This window comes from Tupaia chinensis, unplaced genomic scaffold, assembly GCF_000334495.1.
Source record: "Tupaia chinensis unplaced genomic scaffold, TupChi_1.0 Scaffold138854_1, whole genome shotgun sequence".
NCBI classification, from domain to species: domain Eukaryota; kingdom Metazoa; phylum Chordata; class Mammalia; order Scandentia; family Tupaiidae; genus Tupaia; species Tupaia belangeri.
The window spans coordinates 479,827-490,170 of record NW_006198747.1 but is presented as its reverse complement, the minus strand read 5'-3'; positions in this window follow the sequence as shown (position 1 = coordinate 490,170).

Below are 10,344 nucleotides of genomic sequence, written 5' to 3'. Positions count from 1 at the left end.
CGGGAGCAGTCCCCCAGTGTGCACAGATCCACTGAAGAACAGAACTCAAAATCTTCCATATGGCTCCAACTCTACTTGAGCAGCTTGTTACCACTGTGTCATCAAACTAGCCTTTCTTTCTTTCTTTTTTTCCTTTTCTTTTAATAAGTATATTTTTGGGACCAACAGATGGTGAAATGGTTACATTGCTGGACTCCCACATAGTTAACCACTATTCCCAGAACCGGCGGCTTAAAACTCATGCCAGGCATGTGGGCATGTGGGCCCATCTCGAGAGGAGAATGGAGGAGAAGGGATTGCGTCGTGGCTATGCCCCCTGGGGGGTGATTTCTCACTTTTTGTCTCTGTCTCTCTCTGGCAAGCGCACATGCACTAATGCAAAAATCTTCCTCTCTCAAAAAGGTGTATTTTGTATTTATATTTTAAATTCCTTGAGGTCTTTAAAATAAAAAGTAAAAGATGGGCAGGATAGAGGCACAATGGTAATACATGATGTTTTTCCAGGTTGATCCACACGGGAAGTTTCTAGGTGCATGGCTAGAGACGTCCCTGTATGCCAGGCACATGTGTGCGCATGATCTGAGTCTGGCTGAAGCTGGGGTTCAATCACAGCACCTATGTTGTAGATGCTGTTTCCCCCCCTCTCTCTTTCTCTTAGAAGAAATAACTAAACTTTTTCTTTTAAAAATTGTTTAAAAAAATGACAGCAGATAAAAACAAAAATCTTCAAGTTAGGAAAGAAAACATATTTTTAGTATATTCTACAGGCATTCCTATTTTCTATTTTTTTGAGAGATTTTTGCTATAGGGCATATGCATTCACTGGAGAGACAGAGAGACAGAAAAAGAGGAATCACTCCCCAGGGGGTTGGCCACACCTCAGTCCCTTCTCCTCGATTCTCCTCTCAGGATTTTCAGCACACATGCACAAACACCTGGCATGAGTTTTAAGCACTGGGTCTGGGACTTGAACTGTGATCTACATGTGGGAGTCCAGTGACCCAACCATTACTCTATCTGCTGGTTCCCTGTCATTCCTATTCTTCTGCAATGCAGAGGTGAAGTTATGAATTCTATCAGGCATCCAACTGGAGGTGATGGGCTAGTCGGCAGCCTTCTGGAATCAGACTCTCTTCTCTGTGTTCTCCTGTCCTCAGAACTGATACTGGTCTGTGGTGGAATCAGGCATAGCGATGGAAGAGAGGACTGATTTGTCTGCTGGGCCAGACCTGGACAGGGCTCTAGGCTTCTGTGCATGAACAGTGCTCCTTATAGAACCTGAGTAAACAACAGTAGGTTGTTCTTCTGTATTATGTATAAAACAGATCTTCTCTTTTACTGATCTACAAAGAGATCAAGAGGTGAGTCAATGAGGGAGTTGAACCATCCATCCAAATCTTTCCTGTTTAATGTCTCTTCATAAAACTGAAGCATCCTGCAGTTAATAAGAGCTCTTAACTACATTTTGTCTCCAGTAGTAAATTTATTCTCAGAGTATTAGGATATTTCTTCAATTCCTTTTCTCAATAACATTGTGTATTCAAAATCTCAGGTTGAAAACATTAAAAAAATGTTATCCTCATGAAGTTGCTCTCTGGATAACTATCTAGTTGTCATTTTCAAGGCTGCAATGGTTTTTCAATCTGATGGGCAAATTAAAGTGATTTCAGTTTGCTAAATTACTGTCATCGATTGGCTCATTGTTACATCACAATTTCTCATTTCTATGGCGACAATAGGCTTTTGCTAGAATCTCTAGTCAATCTCTCAGCTACCATGGAGAATAACTGCTGCATTTCTCTGGATAACCAGTCAGTGGCTTTGTACGGTTATATGTTAGTGGAAAAATTAGTTGATGTTTTCTGCCCTTTTCATTTTATGTTTGTGAAATATTTGCAAAGATCAGACTAATTGTTCTAGTTTGATCTAAAAATTCATAAGCTACCTTGTTGAGAAATAACAGAAGGTTTTTAAAATGCCATTATAAAGTTCATCAACATATACATGGCTGACATTATCCAGTACAGATTAATAAGTTTCTTTTACAATTTATAAACTTAAAACCTTACTAGGAGGTAGTTATTTTTTAAAGTTTATCTATTTCTTCCATAAATGAGAGTAACAGAGATAGAAAGAGAGAGAGAGACACACACAGAGAGAGAGAGAGAGAGAGAGAGAGAGACAGCATCTCTAACAGGGTTCTGGTCCTGCAATCCACCTCCAAAATCAGCCAGCCTGAGATCGTGGGCATGTACATGTTCGGTCTGCTCAGAGAGATCTCAGGGCATGAACCTGATACCCTCCCACATAGGTTAGGGAGCTCGCAGAGCATTGTCTTTTGCCACTGAATTGCTATCTAACCCCTAGCCATCTATTTTCTTTCTTTTATTACATTTATTGTTATTTATTTATTTTTTATATTCATTGACCGTATATCATTACAGCATGAAAATGAATTTTCCCATCCAGAATACACTGTATATTGGCTCAATTGAAGATATGATTACACAGATTGTCTTCAATGGATAATTTTCCATTTTGTGTTTCTTAAATGTTTTTATTCTTTCTTTTTTCCCTTGCTTCTCTCCCTCTCAAAGACCTATACATGGAGCTATCATATGATCCAGCAATTCCACTCTTGGGTATCTACCCGAAGGATACGAATACTCTCAGCGGGAAAAGTACTAGCCTTCTATTTTCAACATGGGCATCTGTCTTCTATTTCTCCCCATATTGTGAACTATTTGTGCTTTTGAAAATGTTGATCCTTTCTTGTGTTTGATCTAAAATCCAAATGTTCCTTCTTAGAAAAAGAAAGCAATATCATCCTGTTCTATGCCGATTTGTTTCTATCTGTTGAAAATGTTACCATTTTAAAGATTTAATTGGCAATCTTATTATGTGGTTGCAAATACCATTCATATCTATGTTGGAATTGTATATAACACTACAGAATTTTTTAAAAATAAACTGAAAATGCGACACTGAAAGACTTGGTTATTTTTCTTGATGAATGGTAACTTACTTTATTGGCTAGCACTTTATTTATAAGCAGAGAATAATATACTGGAATATCTGTTTTCAAAGTATTCCCAATCTGTTTATAAAGACATGCCAGGGAAGACTTTGAATAGTATAGCTTAGCCAGCATCTTTAAAATGACTTTTATGGCTTTCATTATGGGAAAATAAAGGGGAGTTAGAGAATAGAACTGTCATATTTTACCACTAGCACTTTAAAATCTTAATAAGCTAAGTGGGAATTACATCATCAACGTAAACATTGGCTGCTTGCTTATTTATTTATTAAAATTGACAAAAGGGTTTAAATTTATTATGTACAGCATATTGTTTTAAATTATATTTATATTGTGAAATAGCCAAATCAAACTAATTAACATGTGCATTACCTCACATAGGAATCATTTTTATAGTGACAGCACTTAACATCCATTCTCAGCACTTTTTTTTTTTTTTGAGAGGTTTTTTCACTATAGGGCACGTGCGCTCACCAGACAGACAGAGACAGAGAGACAGAAAGCGAGAAATCACCCCCCAGGGAGGATGGTCACGCCGCAATCTCTTGTCCTCCATTCTTCTCTCGGGATCTTGGGCACGCATGCACATGTGCCTAGTGTGAGTTTTTAAGCCACCGGGTCTGGGACTTGAACCGCAGTCGACTATGTGGGAGTCCAGCAACATAGTCATTACGCTAACTGCTAGTTCCCCATTCTCAGCACTTTTTGAGACTACATATATTACTGTATTCTTATTGTCATTACTGAACTTACCAGGCCAGATGATCACTTAAGCTTATTTCTCTTATAACTGAAATTTTTGTACTCTATAACCAATATCTCCACAAACCCATCCTTGGAATCTGGTAATCACCTTTCTACTTTCTACTTCTATGACACAAACTTTTTTATAGTTTACATGGAAGATCCTGTAGCATTTTCTTTCTGTACCCGGATTATTTAATTTAATATAATGTCTCCAAGTCATCTGTCTTGTCTAAAATGAAAGAATTTTCTTCTTTCTTTTGGTTCAATATTATTATATTGTATATAAACATTTTTCTTAACCCAAATGGATTGAAAAAGAGAAAATTTTCCAAGCGTCCATTGATAGACACTTGGGTTGATTTTGTATCTTGGCTATTGTAAATAGTGTTGCAATGAACAGAGGAGTGGAGCTCTCTCTATGAAGTGTTAATTTTATATCTTTTGAATATATATCTGAGGAGCAGGATTGCTGGATCATATGGTAGTTCTATTTTTAATATTTTGAGGAACCTCCATATCAGTTTCTATAATGGCTGTACTAATTCACATTCCCATCAACAGTATACAAGGGTTCCTTTTTCTCCATATTCTCACCAACATTGACTGTTTAAATATTTGGATATAGGATAGTTTTAGAAGTGTCATAAATGTTGCTTTTAATATAACCTCCTATTACAAGTATTTCTTAGGTTTTTATCATCTTTTAAATATAATAGAATTATAACCAGAAGACCCTGTAAAAATTATCTTCATTCTTTTTTAATTTAATTTTTATAATGGGAAAATTTGTTGAGTCCGTATTATTTATCTGATATTGTCCAAAATTTCTTCCATTTATTCCCTTATAAAACAAGTTCTATCATTGTCCTTATCTTACAAATGGAAAGCTGAACAAGAATAACTTACTGTGGTCTTGTAAATAATGACACTAATCTCAGATTCAAACCCAGGCAATTCGACACATGGTTTGACTTCACAATTTTACCTAATATGGTAATGGAGAGGGCTCATGAATCCTTTAAGAACTTCTGTGTAATTTCAAATGATTAAAATTATCCACGTTGTGGCCATATTTAAGGCTTCATTTATGTAATGATATTCTACTCGTAACATATGTTTAAATACTAGTGTCGATGATGTGCTGGCTAACACTTTTCCATGCCAAATCATCACCATTATCCTACAAGCCAGATAAATTGACTGCAATAAAATAATTGATTCCAATTGAGTCTAAATCTTTCTCTTTTCCAAAATGCGTTTTTTTTGTTGAAATCATTGACATCTATCCAAATCTATACACAACAGAAGGCCTTGTATACTCTAGTTAATTTATATTGTTATTATTTGTTTAAGGTTTTTGCCATAGGGTATATGAACTTGCCAGAGAGAGACAGAGAAATGAAGTGAAAGGGAAAGTGAGAAATCACCCTCTAAGGGCATGGCCATGCCACAGTTTCTTCTCCATTTCTCCTCCTGGGATTTTGTGCATGCATGTACAAACACCAGGCATGATTTTCAAGTTAGGGACTTGAACCCATACTCACCCATGTAGGAGTCCGGAACCTTAAGCTTCACATGATTTTTTTGGGGGGGAGGGGGAAGAGGATTTTGCTATAGGGCGTGTGCGCTTGCCAGACAGAGAGAGATAGAGAGACAGAAAGCGAGAAATCACGCCCCCCCCAGGGGGCATGGTCACGCCGCAATCCCTTCTCCTCCATTCTCCTCTCAGGATCTTGGACATGCACGCACATGCGCCCGGTGTGAGTTTTAAGCCACCGGGTCCAGGACGCGAACCGTGGTCGACAATGTGGGAGTCCAGCGACATAGCCATTATGCTAACTGCTGGTTCCCAAGCTTCACATGTTCTTAACTTTAACTCCTGTCCATAAGTGTAATGATATTTCTTTGCCTTTCTTCTGATTACCATATTGAAACTTCAAAATTATTGAAGTATTTGTAAATTCTTTCAGTCTATACCACGTATAATTATTGGCACTTAATAAATATTTTACAGCATAATAAAGCACAGATAATGGTGGCATAGGAAAAATGCATGCTTAAAATTAACCTCAACCAATAAGAGTAAAAAAGCAATGAATAAATTTTGACTCTTTAAAAAATTATTGTGCATAATCTTTTCAATTGTTTTATAGCACATTAACTCTATTTTGTAATAAATGTATTACATTTTACTATTTACCTATTACTGATGCAAATAAAAAATGACTTTTTAAACTTTTTTTCAGAGAAAATAATACAATACAGTGTTAAGATAAATGAGTCTGTGAATAGTTCCCTGTCTGTAGAGCTGTGATAATGTAGAGCCTCAAAATATCTTGCCAAAGTTTGCTGCTGCTATTGTATGGTACAAGCAAGTGAAATTTTTTTCTTCTTTAAATATTTTCAGCCCTTTAAAAAATAGAATTAATTTTCTAGGTTACGGTCAATGTTTATTTTAACTAGTCAAAGGGGAAAAAATTTCTAGAGGTATTTCACACTTGATAAAAAGGAAAAAAAATGCCCAAGAAACTTAGTATTTTAGCCATTATGAAAAATATCCAAATGATTTTCTATGACATACCCACACAAAACACACACATACAAACATGCAGATACTTTTCTCTTTCTGGAGGTGATTGTTTGATGATTCTTATTAGTTCATAAAATGACTTAGGAGGTATGGCTCTCTTTTAAGTTTGTATTCATGCACTTTTGATATTTCATAGGTAGCTATAATCCTTATGCAACATACATAAAATATATCTAAAATTTTCTCAAGGCTAAAAAATTTCACTATGCTTCTTTAGAAGAAATAATGTAGATGCTCATTATTCTGTTATATTAGGCATACAGCTTGTTATGAGGAAAAACAGTTAAAATTAAAACATCAAAATAAAAATTGTATTTGGTTTTCCTTTTGTCATATACCTTTATCTCACAGATATAATCTGTGCTACACCAACTTTGCAAAGTTGGCATCATATTAAATCAGTCATTTCTATTTCCAATCTCATGGAAAAAAATCCACCTGTTGCAGTATTATTTCCTGCAGAATATGGTCAGACACATTGAAGGGAATTTTAGAAATGATTGCAATTCAAAATAGAAACATGCCATTTTGAAAATTTTCATTATATTAGATAACACTGGGTTTTTTCCCCCTATTTTCCTGATATTTGTCAAAAGTAAGAAGAAAAAATAGAACCATCAGTATCACATTTAGTGAAGTGTAAATCCTTTGAGTCTACCATTTTTATGGTCCATGATGGTAAATGAATGCCTTTGTGTGAAAATGTAATGATGTATTGAGAGCAAGAATCTCTCATGTGCTTTTAAAAATAATTTTATTTGTTTAGTTTATGTCTGTATGATCATATTTACTTGATTGGAAGAGGTTTCAAATCGACAATGAATAAGTTAAGCAAAAATGTTGATACAGTTCTTCATTTGGGACTTTTCGAACATGACGTTCAATAGGGTTAGTGTTTTTTGTTTGTTTTTGTTTTTGTTTTCTTTTTCCTAACCAGGTGTCATTATATAGAAAGTAAGAACACATGCTTTTTGATATATGGTTTTGACAATGAAACCTTTCATTTATTCCAAAGGAGTTGGAAAGGAATGTTATCCAGTGCTACGGAAAATTTGCACGTTAAATTGAAATTATTTCTAAAATTCCATTCCATGCATTGACAGACCTGTGGTCACCTGAGCATGTTATGAATAGGAAATAACACAGGCATGGACTAGTTTTTAGTCCTTCAGACTATAGCCAATAAATTGGGCATATCTGGGACACTTGCAAATTGAATGTAGCTTTTCCTTTCTTCTAGAGAAATAATTTCAAGCACCCATTAGATGATATGTTTTGGTACAATATGTTAAAGTTTAATTAATTCTTATAAAATCAGTATTTTTTTGCATATGTCAAATATTCTGATGAACCAACATTAACATTTACTTTGAGGTAGAATGTCAATTTACTAGGTTTAAATATTTAGGTATATTTTGAGCAAAATGAATCAAATAATATGCATTTTGAAAGGTTGGCATACCAGTATTTCTTTTTTTTTTTTTTTTTTTTTTTTTTTAGATTTGTGCTGTAGGGCATGTGTTTGCTAGGGAGAGAGAAATCACCCATGGAGGGGATGGCCCACTGCAATATCGTCTCCTCCATTCTCTTTTAGGGATTTTGAGCACATGCAGGCATGCCTGGTATGAATTTCAAGCCTCTGAGTCTAGGACTCCAACCGCAGTCGACCACGTGGGAGTCTAGTGCCTTAAGAACTATGCCACCTACTGGTCCCATACCAGCAGTTCTCTTGATAATGCTTTTCAAATGTATTTAGAATGTTGGATTAGCAATTCTATAAAGGATTTTGTTCATTATTAATATTAGAAAATAAATGAGATCTTACAATGAGTATGAAAAACTACCAGAGTTCTTACTGACAGCACTAAGGTGAAGTTAGAAATATAGAGAACTAGCAGCAGCAGCATTGGACACCGTGGAAAACTGTAAAAAATGTATTGCTACTTTCTAATTATGAAACTTGGGATCCTGGTTTCATCTGAATCTGTGCATTAAGTAGATCTGAGGTATTCCATTTGCAATTCATTTTCCTTATTCAAGAGAGAAAGATATTAAATTTTAGAATAGAGGAGTCTGCAGGTGGCATGGTGGTTAAAGATGTTGGATTCCCATGAGGCTGACCGTGGTTTGAGTCTCTGACCTGGTGGCTTGGTTTCTCACTTTCTTTCTCTCTCTCTTTCACTCTGTCCCTCTCCGATCAAATTGAAATAAATAAATAAAGTTAAATAAAATAATTACTTAAAAACCAAAAATATAGAGTAGATAAAATAAACTAATATTTTCCACAGGGTAAAATTTGTAACTTTATGGTTATATGAAGAAAATGGTTAAAATATATTGTTTTAAATTTGCATTTTTTTGCTTTGCTACATACTTAAATTTGATGTTTTGAAATTTTTAGAGTTCTTTATCTTATTTTTTTATAAGACAAACGTATAGAAAAGATGAGCATAGTACTTTTTTCTTGAAAGCTATGACTTTTTAAAAATGTGTATACATGGGACCAGCAGTTAGTGTAACGGCTATGTTGCTGGACTCCCATGTAGTCGACCGCGGTTCGAGTTCCGGACTGGTTGGCTTAAACTCATGCCGAGTGCGTGTGCATGCTGTCCAAGATCCTGAGAGTAGAATGGAGGAGAAAGGATTGAGGCATGGCCACCCCTCTGGGGGGAGGGGGTGATTTCTCTTTTTCTATCTCTCTCCGTCTCTCTCTGTCTTTCTGGCGAGCACACGTACCCTATAGCAAAAACCTCTTTAAAAAAATGTCTATACAGTGGGATTAAGGGAGAGTTTTATCAGTAACAGAGACTTTGATTTACAAAATTGTTTTTAGAAACATACATTTTGTGGTTTGGACATATATTAAGAAGTTCCAATGATGTAACTGAGGTGATGTTCTACTTACTGCCCAGATAATCAAATTATAACACAAACATATGTGGGTTTTCTAGAAGTTGTTTTTCATAGGAAGAGCACTTGACCACACCTCTATGACAGAATACATCATCTTTTTTGAACAACTGTAGTTATTTTTAAAATGTACACAATTTGTTTAATGATAGAGGGCAGGTTTTCTAAAATCAGTAACAAAGATCCACCTCCAGCTAGTTCGCTCTGGAGAGCAGGCTTGCGTCTCTTGCTTTTCTGTTGATTAGTTTTGTTGTCGTTGGTGTTGTTTCTGATATTTTTACTCAGGGCCTACCATTCTCTCTTTTTCAAATTTAGTTCCTCAGGCACAAGAGCTGCATATTATCTCTCTTTATTTCTTTATTGCCTGAAATAAAGTAGTATATATTCACTAAACGCTTTTTGAATTCATGGATGAAATACCGTCTTAGGTCTTTATAGAAATACTGTTTATAGTGAGTACAAACCAAGGTCAATGAGGAAAGTGCTTTGTTTATATAAGGAGCCATTTAAAAGTTATTCAAAAATGAAAGGCTTAAGTAACAGAAAGCAATTGAGAGTGTACTGTAGATAAAAAGAGTATTATAGCAATGTAACTCTCATAGTTTATAGAATCAACATTATTAGTATATTATCTTTCTGTACACTTATAAAATCTAAGTTTTATGATAGACACTCTTTAAGTCAGCTTATCTTGAGATGAAACCAAATGACTTATAGCCAAAATAATAAAGAGTTTCATATTAAATATTAATCAGATAGTGCTCATAAGAGATGAGAGAAGAACATAAATATCACATGACTAAATCTTTGTGGAAAACTTAGCATTTGAAACAGGAAATTTACAAATCATTATCTAATCTTGTTTACAGAAAAAGAAACTAAGCCTAAGTGTTTGTTTAAGATCCTATAACTAATTTTGGAGCCAGCAGTTAGAGTAATGGCTATGTCGCTGAACTCCCCCTGTAGTCGAGTGCGGTTCAAGTACTGGACCTGGTGGCTTAAACTCATGCCGGGCGCGTGTGCGTGTGTGCCCAAGATCCTGAGAGGAGAATGGAGGAGA